At 50.8% G+C, this 14,064-nt stretch overlaps 1 pseudogene; it reads right to left on the bottom strand.

Moving 5' to 3' along the window:
- Window positions 1-3,769: 3,769 nt before the first annotated feature.
- LOC113927961 lies at window positions 3,770-13,874 on the bottom strand (annotated as a pseudogene).
- Between the last annotated feature and the right edge of the window lie 190 nt (window positions 13,875-14,064).

The raw sequence follows: 14,064 nt of genomic DNA, 5'->3' as shown, positions 1-14,064 counted from the left end.
GGAGAGGAGTTTAGAAAAGATGATGCCATGATGGAATTTTTTAAAATATAGACTATGGAAAAATATCAAATTATATCAATGACTTAATAAAAGTTTTCAAAGCCTGCACTCATGGAGAAAAAGGACTCCTGATCTTAATGCTGGCATTAAGCAGTGGTGTGCTACATGATAGGAAAAATCAAGTATTTACAGAAGGATGGCAATATGAACATTTAATAACATTTGATCTTAATTACTGGTGGAATAAAAGCCCCTAGCTGGAAGCAATAGAGGAAAATGTACCATCATCATCATGTTATTAAAAAAAATTAAGTGCAGGGATGCCTGGGTGGCTCAGTCAGTTAAGTGTCGGCCTTTGGCCCAGGTCATGATCCCGGGGTCCTTGGATCAAGTCCCACCTTGGGCTCCCTGCTCAGCAGGAAGTCTGCTTCTCCCTCTGCCTGCAGCTGCCCCTGCTCATGCTCTCTCTCTCTCTCAAATAAATAAATAAATAAATAAATAAATAAAATTAAGTGCAGAAGTCAAAAACCAAAGAGCTCTGGGGTAAAGTAATCTTAAAACACCACTTTGAGGACCACTTAAAATGTCATTCCCTCAGGGGAAATGAGGGCCCTGAGTATGTAAATATGTGAGTTGCACAACACCAAATACCAACCAAATCCATTCATAGTCCTTAGTTACACAAGATCAGCATAATCTTTTATGATGTGCTGTTGTTTATAATAATTTAAACACGCTCTTCACCATGCATGACTTTAAATATGTAAAAATATTTTTATCCTGAGATACAGGATATGTTTATGAATTATAAGACCTATACACAATGAAAGGCACACCTCCCTCATCAATCAGATACATACATACATGTGTGTGTTTTAAATGCGATGACCTTATTTACCCAAAGAATACAAACATAGTGATCCAAAGGGGCACCTGCTTCCCAGTGTTTATAGCAGCAATGTCCACAATAGCCAAACTATGGAAAGAACCTAGATGTTCACTGACAGATGAATGAATGAATAAAGAAGATGTAGTATATATATATATATAGAATGGAATATTACCCAGCCATCAAAAAATAATGAAATCTTGGGCACCTGGGCGGCTCAGATGGTTAGGCATCTGCCTTCGGCTCAGGTCATGATCCCAGGGTCCTGGGATCAAGTCCCGCATCGGGCTCCCTGCTCCTTGGGAGCCTGCTTCTCCCTCTGCTTCTCTCTCTCTCTCTCTCTGTCTCTCATAAATAAATAAATAAATAAATAAAATCTTTAAAAAAATTTAAAAAAAATAATGAAATCTTACCATTTGCAATGACATGGTTGGAACTGGAGGGTATTATGCTAAGCGAAATAAGTCAATCAGAGAAAGACATGTATCATATGATCTCACTGATATGAGGAATTCTTAATCTCAGGGAACAAACTGAGGGTTGCTGGGGGGTGGTGGGAGGGATGGGGTGGCTGGTTGATAGACATTGGGGAGGGTATATGCTATGGTGAGCGCTGTGAATTGTGTAAGACTGATGAATCACAGACCTGTACCTCTGAAACAAATAATACATTATAAGTTAAAAAAAAAAAAGAAGAAGAAGATAGTAGGAAGGGAAAAATGAAGGGGGGAATCGGAGGGGGAGACGAACCACGAAAGACTGTGCACTCTGAGAAACAAACTGAGCGTTTTAGAGGGGAGGGGGGTAGGGGGATGGGTTAGCCTGGTGATGGGCATTAAAGAGGGCACATATTGAATGGAGCACTGGGTGTTATATGCAAACAATGAATCATGGAACACTACATCACAAACTAATGATGTAATGTATGGTGATTAACATAACATAATAAAATAAAATTAAAAAATAAAATAAAATGGTCTTAAACTAATTCATCTCAAAAGATTCTATTAATAGTCCTTTTGGAAAATACCATATATATAACCTGTGAGTTTTTTCCCAGAACAATTAATGGAGAAAATATACCCTCTGCACAGATGAACATTTTCTCTCTAATCTTTCATCACCCAGTATTGTTTTTACAAAAGCAAACATAATAAAATACACATAAAAGCAGCTACCTTAAATATGATTTTAATACAATATTACTGTGATAGCTGATTCATCAATATCTCCAGTTATTTTTTAAAGGTTTATTTATTTATTAGAGAGAGAGAGTGCACAAACACACACACACACAGGAGTGTGGGGGGGGACGGTGCAGAAGCAGAGGGAGAGAGAATCTTAAGCAGACTCTGTGCTAAGCATGGAGTCCAACTCGGGGCTCAATCTTACTAACCCAAGATCATGACCTGAGCCCAAATCAAGAGTCAGATGCTTAGCCACCTGAGCCACCCAGGCACCCTTCAATATCTCCAATTTAATATGCTGTTTTATACATGAAGACTCTCCATTATCCCTTTTCTTATTGACTTAAAAAAAATCCCTGAATAAAACAGAAGCCAGCCTGGGACTTCTTTAGGCATTTCACTAGAGTATTACCATCTATGGAGAATATCTCCACACAAACTCGTGATCACAGAACAGAATGTAAAACAGATCTGGGACAGATTAGAATTAATACCAATTAAAAAATTTTTACGTTTAAGGAGGAAAGAAAAAGAGGCCGATTATCAACATTTAAAAGGATGCCTGGGTGGCTCAGTCGGTTAAGCATCTGCCTTAGGCTCAGATCATGATCCCAGGATCCTGGGATTGAGTCCAGCATCGGGCTCCCTGCTCAGCGGGGAGCCTGCTTCTCCCTCTGCCTGCCCTCTCCCTGCTTGTGCTCTCTCTCTTTCTGACAAATAAATAAATAAAGTCTTAAAAAAAAAAAAGGAAGATACTGCAAAATAGAGTCCAAGATGGCGGAAGAGCAATTCGTCTGGTCCCAGGAATTCAGCTGGATAGCTATCAAATCATTCTGAACACCTGCAAACTCAACCAGAGATTGAAGAATAGCTGCAACTCTAAACGGATACGGCAACTTGTTTAACAACTGTAAACTTTGTGTTCAAAGACTGTGGCGGGGGCGCCTGGGTAGCTCAGTCCCTTAAGCATCCCACTCTTGGTTTTGGCTCAGGCCATGATTTCAAGGTTTTGAGATCAAGCCCCACATTGGGGTCCCCGCTGGCCAGGAGCCTGCTTAAGATTCTCTCCCTCCCTCTGTTTACCCCACCTTCCACCCCCGCACATGTGTTCTCTCTCTCTCTAAAAAAATAAAATAAAAATAAAAGGCTGTTACAGACAGCTCTACACTACTAGGTTTTTAGTTTACAAATAATGCAAACACATCAGCAGTTTTGAAATGCCATAGACTACAAAAACACAGAAACAAACAAATAACCAAGAATGGCTATTTAAAATGAAGCTGTGTAACCAACACATCTAAAATTCTAAAGGAACAACTGATTTGGGGGGGAAGAAACCCTCTGATAAAAATTTTAATTTCTTGACATTTTTAAATGACGTAAACTTCTAAATTAAAATGGAGGACAAAACGAGCTTTACAAGTGGATAGTTTCAACTCACTAAAATCATGCCAACAAGGTAAGCCTGCATAGAAAAAAATTTTAGATCACTGGCTGCATGCATACAAAATTAGAAATGCAGGTATTATAGTACAAAACCATGGCAGTGTGCGATGTCTTGTTACTAACCAAGGTTGAGGAATAGACTGCAGTACCTCCAGTGACCACAGTTTCTGGTCTTTTAATGACTATTTCTGCCAACTAGAAACAATGTATACGGAAAGATGGGTGGGCACGTCTGCTGTGCTGCTAATTAACGAAGTTGAAGTTCATCACCGCCACGTAAATTGGAGCCAGGACTAGGGTCTTATGGTCTTCTTGTGTCCATTTCCTCCCGAGGGGACCCGTCTTGTCTTCCAGTCGATACCCCCTTCTCCAAGCCTCTTCAAAAGCCCGTTGTGCTAATGCACCCCCCTGCTGGACTCGCTGCACATCAGACCCCAGGCAGCCCCTACCATCCTGTCTCTGGAGGTCAATGCAGCCTTTCCAGATAACACAGACTCCGTTCAGAATCATGGGAGCCTTCCCATCCACCTTGCCACATCCCCCCAGCTAGGTGTCTGTCGTGTTCTCCCTGCCAGCTGGCTGGAAAACCCTGGAGAGACAGATTGGCTCCTGGGGCCACTAAAGCGATTTCCCAGTGGCTGTTGGGGCAGGCGTTCTGGAAGCATGCCTGGCGCTCCTCATGGGGCCTATCCCTGAAGCCCATGTACTTATTCTCACATTCGCAGCTCAGCTTCCCGAGGAACTCGTGCTCGAGTTCTCAAACTTGCATCTCTGGTCAGGCACGGGGCGTGGCACCCTTCCCACCCCGAGGCCATGCTGCCCGGTTCAGGGCTTGCGGGGCACCCTCTGGTCTGCTCCACGCTGACCAACTCAAGTGTAATATATTTAGTGCAGATGCAGCACAGACACATCACACCCGTGATTTCACGGACACCGAAGTGTAGGAAGGAAGGGTTCCTAAGAGAGGAGGGTCAGGAAGCAGCAGAATGGCAGCCTGAAATCCTTGCCTCTCCGGCGCCTGTCCCCTGGGCTGGGCACCTCGGGAAGGGCCAGGGTCCGTAGTTAGCTACCCGAGGGCCCAGGGCCCCAGGGCTGGGGTCTCTAGGGGTTAGATTTGTCCTCCTCCTTCTCCTGCCCAGGACCCCTTGGCAAGGGACAATCTGCTAGAGATGAAGTCCAGCCAGGAACCCTAGCCTCCCCCCGTACAACCGAGGCCCTGCCCAGGGGCGGTCATGTCCATTGGAGCACACCATCAGTGGTCCTGCCGAGTGGGGGCTCCCTATCCATGGCTCAGCTTCCTCCCAAACTGACCTCACCCCCTTTTATTCAAACCCCAGCCACCTGCCTGTTCCCCAAAGCTGGAGCCCACAGAGCCACTTTATTTGGGGTGTCCTAGTTCTCAGCCCTGAGAAGCTGGGTTTGGCTGGAGTGAGTGACAAATAGGGGCTCCCCAACTTCTATGAGATCCAGAGAACCAGAAGGCGTGCCTCCGACCAGGGAGATAGGCAGAGACAGTCTATACAGCAGTGGCCGGCTCCCCTTGTAGTTGCCCATGCCAGACATGGAGTATAGATCCTCAGGAAGGCATCATCTGGGAGCCACAGGGGCCAACTGCTCTCCCAGGGCTGGTGCCTGGGCTGGAACCCCATGAGGCAGTTACTGCACTCACCTGGAGGAAAAGGACTGAAGTGCTCAGCAGGCAAGAACCTGAGCTCTGAACTCAGAGAAGCCTGGGTTCAAATCCCAGCCCACCTCTGGCTAGCTGTGTGACTTTGGGCAAATCACTTGACCTCTCTGAGCTTCCGTATCTGCATCCCTTTTTTTGGTGGGGGGGATAATGGGACCCACTGCTGCATTCTGCACCATGAATGCAAGTAGAGAAGAGTGGCTCTGGCAGGCGACATAGCACCTGCAAGGGGTCTGAGGTAGACAGATGACATGATGGAGCTGCGAGGCTGGACTATGACAAGGAGGGGGGCCTACCAAGGGAGGCAGAGGCTCAACCACCAGAGCTGAGGCCTTGAGGCTTTTTTTTTTCTTTCCCACAGTTAGAAATGTATTTTACACCATCACCTTATACGCATACATATAATACATACTGGAAACAAAAGCCTCACTGCCTCATACAAAATTCCAGCCCATGTACACGTGTGCACCCTAATTTTTCTGTTTTCTTTCTTTCTAAAGTGTTTGTTCTAATCAACTAAATTGATTTCTAAAGGGCTGTGAGCTGCAATTTGAGAAACACTGACGTACATGGCATTGAGCCCACGGATGCCCGCACACACACAAGCTTTGCACACTCAGCTGCCATTCCACACATAAGCGATTAATCACAGGTTTTTGGAGAGTAGGGTGGTATCTCTTCTTTCCTCCATGTCCCTGATGGTGGAGGCACAGAGGATGCTCACTACATATTTGTTCATTAGGAGCAGGGTGGAAGGCTGAGAGAGAAGAGGGGCACAGCCTACCACGTTTGGAGGTAGGAGGAATCTGAGGAGGACCCACTGCCTACCATGCCTCTTGCTTTGGCTTCAACCCTTTCCCTGGGCAATTAGAATGGAGACACCCCGCAGGTAGTAAGTACCAAGTCTTGGGCTTAAGAAAAGGCTGAGTGATCATTTGTGGGAGTAAGGGTAGTACCTGCTCCTGGGACTATTGCCAGGATTTCAAGAGTAAATGCCCAAGGAGATTGCTTTATATACCTTCTGTCTGGATGTAGCTTTGTAGGTGTGCGGGCCTTTCCTGCATGAGTCTCCTGTTCTTCCTAGCAAGGCTTTCAAAAGTAGGGATGAAGCTTTTCCTATGAGACTGGGGCTCCCTGAGGCAGGGCTATGTCTCCCCCCTCAGACTGGGGCTCCCTGAGGGCAGGGCTGTGTCTCCCCCTCAGATTGGGGCTCCCTGAGGGCAGAGCTGTGTCTCCACCTTCAGACTGGGTTCCCTGAGGGCAGCGCTATGTCTCCCCCTCAGACTGGGGCTCCCTGAGGGCAGGGCTGTGTGTCTCCCCTCGGACGGGGCTCCCCGAGGAAAGGAGTTGTGTCCTGCTCCTCTGACTGGGGCATGTGAAGGGGGTGGCAATGTGGGCTGGGTCCGGGCCTGTATAGGATTGTTGGGGGCAGAGGAATGGGAGAGACCTCAGGGAAAGACTGCAGATTAGCAGCGTGAGCCCCTTAGATTAAGCAGGCTGGGTGAGCTCAGGAGCCTAGTGAGTGATTGTGCTGGTACAAGGTGGCTCCTGAGGCCCCAGGTTCCTTGTGTGGGACCCCTGGGGGAGAGCAAGGGACTTACTTCAGGTTAAAGATAACTTCAGAGCCTCCCACTGTGGCTTCAGCTTCCCTCTTCCCTACACATCAGAAGTCCAATCTTAGAAGATCTCCTGATCCCGGCTCACTTTGTGTACAGACCCCCCCCATCATGCAAAAGGCCTTTCAAACCACTGTCCAGGGGCACTGGACTGGCTCAGTCAGTGGAGCATGAGTCTCTTCATCTCGGGGTCGTGAGGTCAAGTCCCATGTGGGGCGAAGAGATGACTTTAAAAACAAATGCTGGGCGCCTGGGTGGCTCAGCTGGTCAAGCGCCTGCCTTGGGCTCAGGTCATGATCCCGGGGTCCTGGGATCGAGTCCCATCCCCAGTCTTCCTCCTCAGGCTCCCTGCTCAGCGGGGGTGTCTGCTTCGCCCGCTCCCTCTGCCCCTCCCCCACCCCTCGTGCTCACGCTCTCTCTCAAATAAATAAATAACATCTCTACAAACAAACAAACAAACAAAACCACCAAATGCTGTCCATCCCATTCATTAGTGGGTTGTGAGGTCAGTCTGGCAGACCCCGATGGGGGTTCTGTTTTGGACGCTGCGGACTGGCACAGACGAGATCAGAGTGCATGCAGTTCCGGTAAGAGGGCTACGCGGGGCTTCACGTGTGTGTGTGCGTGTGCGCGCGTGAGTCCTGGCTCGCGATGCAAAATGCTGAGAGGACGCCACACTCACGCTGTCCAGATGCGTACGCACAAACATCCGTGCACGGGGAGGCCTGCGCTTGCCCGGAGGTGCTCACCTCCAGCCTTGGGCTGCGCACGAGCTCCTGCTCCCCCACAGAGGCTGCTGCGTTTCCACGTGCTCCACGCGCCTGCACACACCTTCCTCTGAACAGGGCAGAAAGGAAGAGCTCCCCGTAATCGTCCTGCCTGCCCTCCCTGCTGTCCCTCCTGCTCCCTTCCTTTCCCCCTCCTTCCCCTCTTCCTCCAAACCATCCTGCCTTCTCTTCCGCCCCTCCCTCCTTGCTCTTCCCCCTGCCCATCGGGGCTGCCCCTCTCAGCCCTTGCTGAACGATAGCCTGCGACCTCCTCTCGGCCCAGCTGAGACCCAGGAAACTCCTATATGTGACTCTATTTCCCAAAGGCAGAAATGCGGACCAGAGGTCTGACTTTACCACAGACATTTGACATCAGGCCAGTCCTAACTGCCCTGATCATGTGGTCACCCTGTGGGTGTGCGCAGCCTCAGTTTCTCCCTCAGAGAGAGTGGCCCACTTTGGCCATGGAACTTGGCCAACATGGCTGTGAACTTCTAGAGTCTCCCTTGGCTCTTAACCGGTCTCCCCTTTAAGCCCCCAGGCCTGTCCAGAGGGGCTAGGAAGGTGTTCCTGTGCCCCATGTCCTCCTGAGACCCTGCTGGGAGGGGGCAGTGGGGAACTGAGCAGGTTTAAATGGGCTGCAGGGAGGAGCTGTGCTGGACTTAGCCACACACAGGTCTCCTTGGGTGAGGGAGTGGAGAGTGCCTGGGTGTGGCGATTGGGTGGCAGGAAGGGGAGTCCCAAGCCTGGGCATATCAAAGGCCAGAGAATCTAATCACCAGGGCCTGGATAAAGAGTAGGAACTGGGACTGGTCCAAAAGTTCCAAACCAAACATTGATAATGGATCCAGGAAGCTCCATGTCTGGAGCTATGGTTGTAGTCCCAGACAGGATCCTGGCCAATTTAGTTTAGGTTCTGGAGAAGTCGGCCTGTGAGTGGCAGTGCACAGCCTACTAGGGCTTTTCCCTCTACTCAGGGCTCCTTGTGGGGAACATCTGGGCAAGGTAGGGGCTGGGACCCGGGACAGGGAGCTGGGGATGGGTAGCCTCAGTAGGGACCTCCCTCAGCAGGTATGGGCACCTCTCCCCAAAAGCTTGACACCTGGAGGGCTTGGCTGCCCATGCCCACTACACAGGGAAACTAAGACCTGGAACAGGAAGGAGAACCCAAAGCCCCAGGAGAGGAAGGATCCAGAGGCCTTGGACACTTCCCAAAGCTCCCCCTATTGCTTTCTTGGCTGAACATTCCCTTTTCCAGATTCTAAGGGAGTCTGGAAGGGGTCTGGTTGACCTTCCCCTAAATCCTCCTCACCCTTCACGGTCCACCTTCTTTAATGAGCTTTCCCCCATCACCTGCTATTATTGTGACAACCATAACAGAGCTAAACTTGGGCTCTGTGCCAAGCACCCGCTTTATGTGCATTTTCTTATTTAACACGCAACTTATGAGATAAGTGTTATTAGTTTCCCTTAATAGATGAGGAAACGGGTTCAGAGAGGGTGAGTGATCTGCCTGCGGTCACACAGCTTTCAAATGGCAGAGGCGCATGTCCCATGCTCCTGTTTGTGTGAGCCTCACTTCCTCAACTGCAAGCTTTGGAGAGTTGAGGCTTTGTCGAGACTCAGCCCATACAATCCGGATTCCAAACCCTCCCACTGTGTCCAAAGTTCTCTTGGGAAATCAAGACCACTAGACCTGTACGATTGTGCATCGTGCCCCCACCCCAACCCTGACTGATCTATTCCTCAGGCCCCTTAGTCCCAGGGGGAATGGAGCTCAATAGGAAAGAGGCCAGAACCAACCCACTGGGCCAGAGAGGCAAAGAGCCTCAAAAAACACCTGGACACTCTTCCCCACCCCCACCCAGCCCTATGCCTGATGCCCTCCACTCTTCCCTTCCAGGCTCCCGTTTCCTTCTAAGTCCTCCCCAGACTTGGCTGCCTGACTCTCCCCAGCCCAGGCAGCACCCCGGCAAAAATTAGAGTTGCACCACATCTCTTCCCTTTCTTTTTTTTTTTTTTTAAGATTTTATTTATTTATTTGAGAGAGAGAATGAGAGAGAGCATGCAAGGGGGGAGGGTCAGAGGGAGAAGCAGACTCCCCGCCGAGCAGGCAGCCTGATTCAGCACTCAATACTGGCACTCCAGGATCATGACCTGAGCCGAAGGCAGACGCCCAACCAACTGAGCCACCCAGGCGCCCCCCTTCCTTTCCCCAGAGAGTCAGGGTCTTCAGGTTCCTTTCTCCTTGCCCCCACACCTTGTCCCAGCCGTACTCCTTCTGGGGCCTTCTCACCCAGACAGGAATTGAGCCAGGTAAAGAGGGGCAGGTGGAGGAAAGCAACAGAATGACACCCCCAAGGGACCATGCCTCCTTAGCTAAAGGGACAGGCCACAGGGAGAGGGATGGCTGAGGAAACACTCCCATCACTCAGCAGGCCCCCGATGGGGCTGAGGGGCCCCTCCCCCCACAAACACTGCTCATTAACTCAGTCATTATATTAGTAATCCCTTAAGAATGAGCATAATGACAACCTCCACTGGCAGCACGAGCCATACTCTCACACGCCTGTCCTCCCCAGCCGCTCTCCATAGGCCCCCACAGGGCCATGGGTCAGCAATGTCCGTCCCTGGAGAAACCGGGCCTGGAGAGGCCAAGAGAGGGGGTTCACCTGGTGAGCAAGGCAAGTGGCAGGGAGGCTTCCTGTCAATCATAGCAGGCAGAGTACAGCTTCGAGAAGAGCTAGGCTGAAGGCCCCAGTGATGCAGCCAAACCCATGCTCCATGGTCCATGGAGAACCCCCTCCGGACCCTTCTTCTGATGCTCCCAGCCCCCATCTATGCTCTTCCGTCACCTCCATGTTCATGGCAAGAGCTGGTGCCTTTAAATTCCAAGACAGACCCAACGACCAAGAAGAAATGTCACCTGGATGAACGGACAGTTCGGACTTTGAAGTAACAAGCCAAGGACTCTAATGTTAGACGGGGGCCGGGGGTGAGGAGTGTTGCAGGCGTTCCTATGGAAAGAGCTGGTGGTTTCAGGCCAGCTCTAAGGTCCCAAGAGCCAGAAGTTGGCAGTGAAGGGAACGCTAACTTGGGCCATATTAGCCAGAAGTATAATGTCTAGAACAAGGAAGACTTTGGGCTGAGGGAAGGGGATGGTCAAGCCTGGGTAATGCACTCCATTCTGGGTCAAACTAGAGCACAGAGGGGTGGACAGAGGAGTGGATACCTTTCTGGTTATGCCAGAAAGAACCATGTTCTGGTGAAAATATGTGCCATTTACCGAGCACTTACTATGCACCAGCTGCCATGGTTCATGCTGGGCAGACATTCTCTTATTTTGATCCTCACAACGATTTCATGAGAGAGGGACTGTTATTATTCCTCTGTCACTGGTGAGGAAACTGAAGCACAAAAGAGTCTAGTTGTGAATAAGTGGTGATGCCAAGTTTCAAAGTTCAGCACCCTTGGCAGAGGGACCAGATGGCCATGTGTGGATCTGTGAGCAGAATTAGGCCCTAATGAGAGGCATTTAGGGACATCATAACACTGACAGGAGGGAGGACTTTTGAGATAGCCATCTCCCTCTCCCGGGAAACATGTGAGCAAAAACCTGATAGATATCTCAAGAATCCTGTCAAAAGGATCCCTGGACGACTCTTGGCTCAGCTGAGCCACAAGATTCTATCCTGGAGTCTGATTCTGCAGATACAGAGCCCCTGGGGCTCCACACAGGCCCTCCGCCCCTGCTGCAGCTCTCCCCTCCCTTCAGCCTCCTTTCTGGAGTCCGGGGTTCCCTCGTTATAAAACCCCTTTCCCCTGTGAGTATGACTCCCCTTTAAGGTATTGCTCGGAGAGCACCCCAGAGCTCAGAGAAGACCTGACCCAACCTAAGCCAGCCTCCTGTGAGGCCCAGACACAGGTCAGGGGAGGGCGGCGGAGCCAGGCAGGGTCGGGCCGATTCCTGCACAGCCATTGACAGAACAGGAGCCATTCTGAGGCCTTGCAGGAGGAAAGGGGGCAGACCCGAGTGCTCATCAATGGACGAGTGGATCAGGAAAATGTGGCATATACAATGGAACATTATGCAGCCATAAAAAGGATGCAGTCCTGCCATTTGTGACACCATGGGTAGACCCAGAGGGTATCATGCGAAGTGAAGTAAGTCAGATTGAGAAAGACAAACGCCATATGATTTCACTTATAAGTGGAATCTAAAAAAAGTGACTAGGGGCAACTGGGTGGCTCAGTCGTTAAACGTCTGCCTTCGGCTCCGGTCGTGATCCCGGGGTCCTGGAATCGAGCCCCACATCGGGCTCCCTGCTCAGTGGGAAGCCTGCTTGTGTTCCCTCTCTCGCTGTCAAATAAATAAAGTCTTTTTTTTTAAAGCATGTAATGATTTTATTTTATTTTATTTTTTATTTATTTGCAAGAGAGAGAAAGAGAGACAGAGAGCATGAGAGGGAGGAGGGTCAGAGGGAGAAGCAGATTCCCTGCTGAGCAGGGAGCCCGATGTGGGACTCGATCCCGGGACTCCAGGATCGTGACCTGAGCCGAAGGCAGTTGCTTAACCAACTGAGCCACCCAGGTGCCCAATAAAATCTTTTTTTAAAAAAAATAAAAATAAAACAGTGAACAAACAAACAAAAAGCAGAATCAGACATATAAATACAGAGAACACATGGATGGTTGCCAGAGGGGAGCGGTGGGGGGTTGGACAAAATGGGGGAAGGGCTGTGGGAGGTACAGACTTCCAGGTATGGGGTGAGTAAGTCACAGGAGTACCAGGCACAGCATCGGGAGACAGTCAACGATCCTGTAAGAGCAACTGACAGAACAGACGGAAGCTACACTCATGAGCATAGCATCCTGTGTACACTTGTCAAGTCACTAAGTTGTACACCGGAAACGAATGTAACTTGTGTGTCAACTATACTCAAATTAAAAAAAAAAATGTAAACACCAAAGTCAAGGGGGAAGGGTGGGGGGCGGGCTCTAGGGAGAGCACGTTCACCTGTCCACCAGGCAAGGCCCCGCCTGGGAATTCGGCTGCGAATTGACGAGGATTCCTGGGGTGAAGCACTGGAAATGTGGCCTCTGCAGGCACTCCTACAGGCCCAGTCTTCCAGGCCAGAGCACCCGACACGCTCTTCCTGCAGCCCACCGGAGGGAACGAAGCCCCTTCAGGCCAGGTGGGGGCATGGAAAGCCACAAGCCTGGCATGCAGCCCCTTCTCAAGCCACTCATTACCTTCATGGCCTGAAGCAAGTCACTTTACCTCTCGGCCTGTTTCCTCCTCTGCCCAGCCGTGATAACAATGCAGGCCGGTGAGCCCGAGAGAGATAAACGGTCTACACGGCCCTCTGGAAAGCCAACTGTGTTTATACCATTGTAGAGTGCTGTTATTACCCAGGGGTGGGCTTGGGGAGGGCCCCTCCTGGTCTGACCTGAAATGTCACTCCTGGACAGGATGCTGGCTCTGGTCCTTTCCTGAGGGCAGCCCAGGGGGTGGGCAGGGCCTGTTTCTAAAGAAGGGAACTGAGCACTCAGCAAACATTCACTGATGTTGGTGATGATTTGTAAAATGATTCCATCAGGACGCCACACCCTGACCTCAGCAGGGCAGGCTCCCCCACGGGAGCAGTGGTCGCCCTCCTGGGCATCCCTCCCAGCCTCCACTTCCCGCCTGGAAAGCTGTCCACTCACACCCCTGCCCGCCCCGCCAGAGGAAAATTCCTGCTGTTGATCTCGTGGGTCAGAGGCGATGACCTGGGGGAGGGGAGCAGGAAGGCTGGCAGCCACACTGGGCTGGGAGCCAATTCCTGGGCTAAGTCTTCTGGACCCCCAGGCTCCGCAAACATGTGCACGGAAGCCACCAGGACTTGGCTACCCCAGAGGAGGAGGCTAGCTGCTCCTCGCCCTGGTCAGCAGGGGTGCAGCAGGAGGCATGGGGTCTCAGGGACTGGAGAGCAGTGACTTCCAGTGGTTTCTCCCTCTGGAACCGCTGGGTTGTTCACACAGCCTGCCCGCTGTCTCCTTCCCAACGTGGTATGTTCATCATCTTATCGGCTACTTCTCAAAACCAGCTGTGTTTTCTAGATGCAAAAGCCGAGGCCCACTGGGGGTGACTAGTTGCTCAAGAGAGCAGAGATCATAGCCGAGTCAGAACCACAACCCGGTCTCTTGACGCAAGCACGGCTCCCCCACAGCAGCGTCCATCAGGAGGAAACCGAGCAGACCGGTGAGTCGCCAGCACAGCCATACCTGCCCCTCCCCCATCTCGGCCCTCCTGTTTGGAGAAACCAGCACTCCTGACTAGGGGCCCCCAATGGAGGAGTAGAACTAGTGCGGGGAGGACACAGAGAGAGCGGAACGGAGCTGCCTGGGTGGGCTGCAGAGAGACATCGTCCGCTCATCGTCCACCTCAGGGTGGACACAGTGCGTGTGATGAACCCAGCCCGGAGCAGCC

Source organism: Zalophus californianus, chromosome 7 (genome assembly GCF_009762305.2).
Source record: "Zalophus californianus isolate mZalCal1 chromosome 7, mZalCal1.pri.v2, whole genome shotgun sequence".
NCBI lineage: Eukaryota > Metazoa > Chordata > Mammalia > Carnivora > Otariidae > Zalophus > Zalophus californianus.
This window is presented reverse-complemented; position numbering and strand designations above follow the sequence as displayed.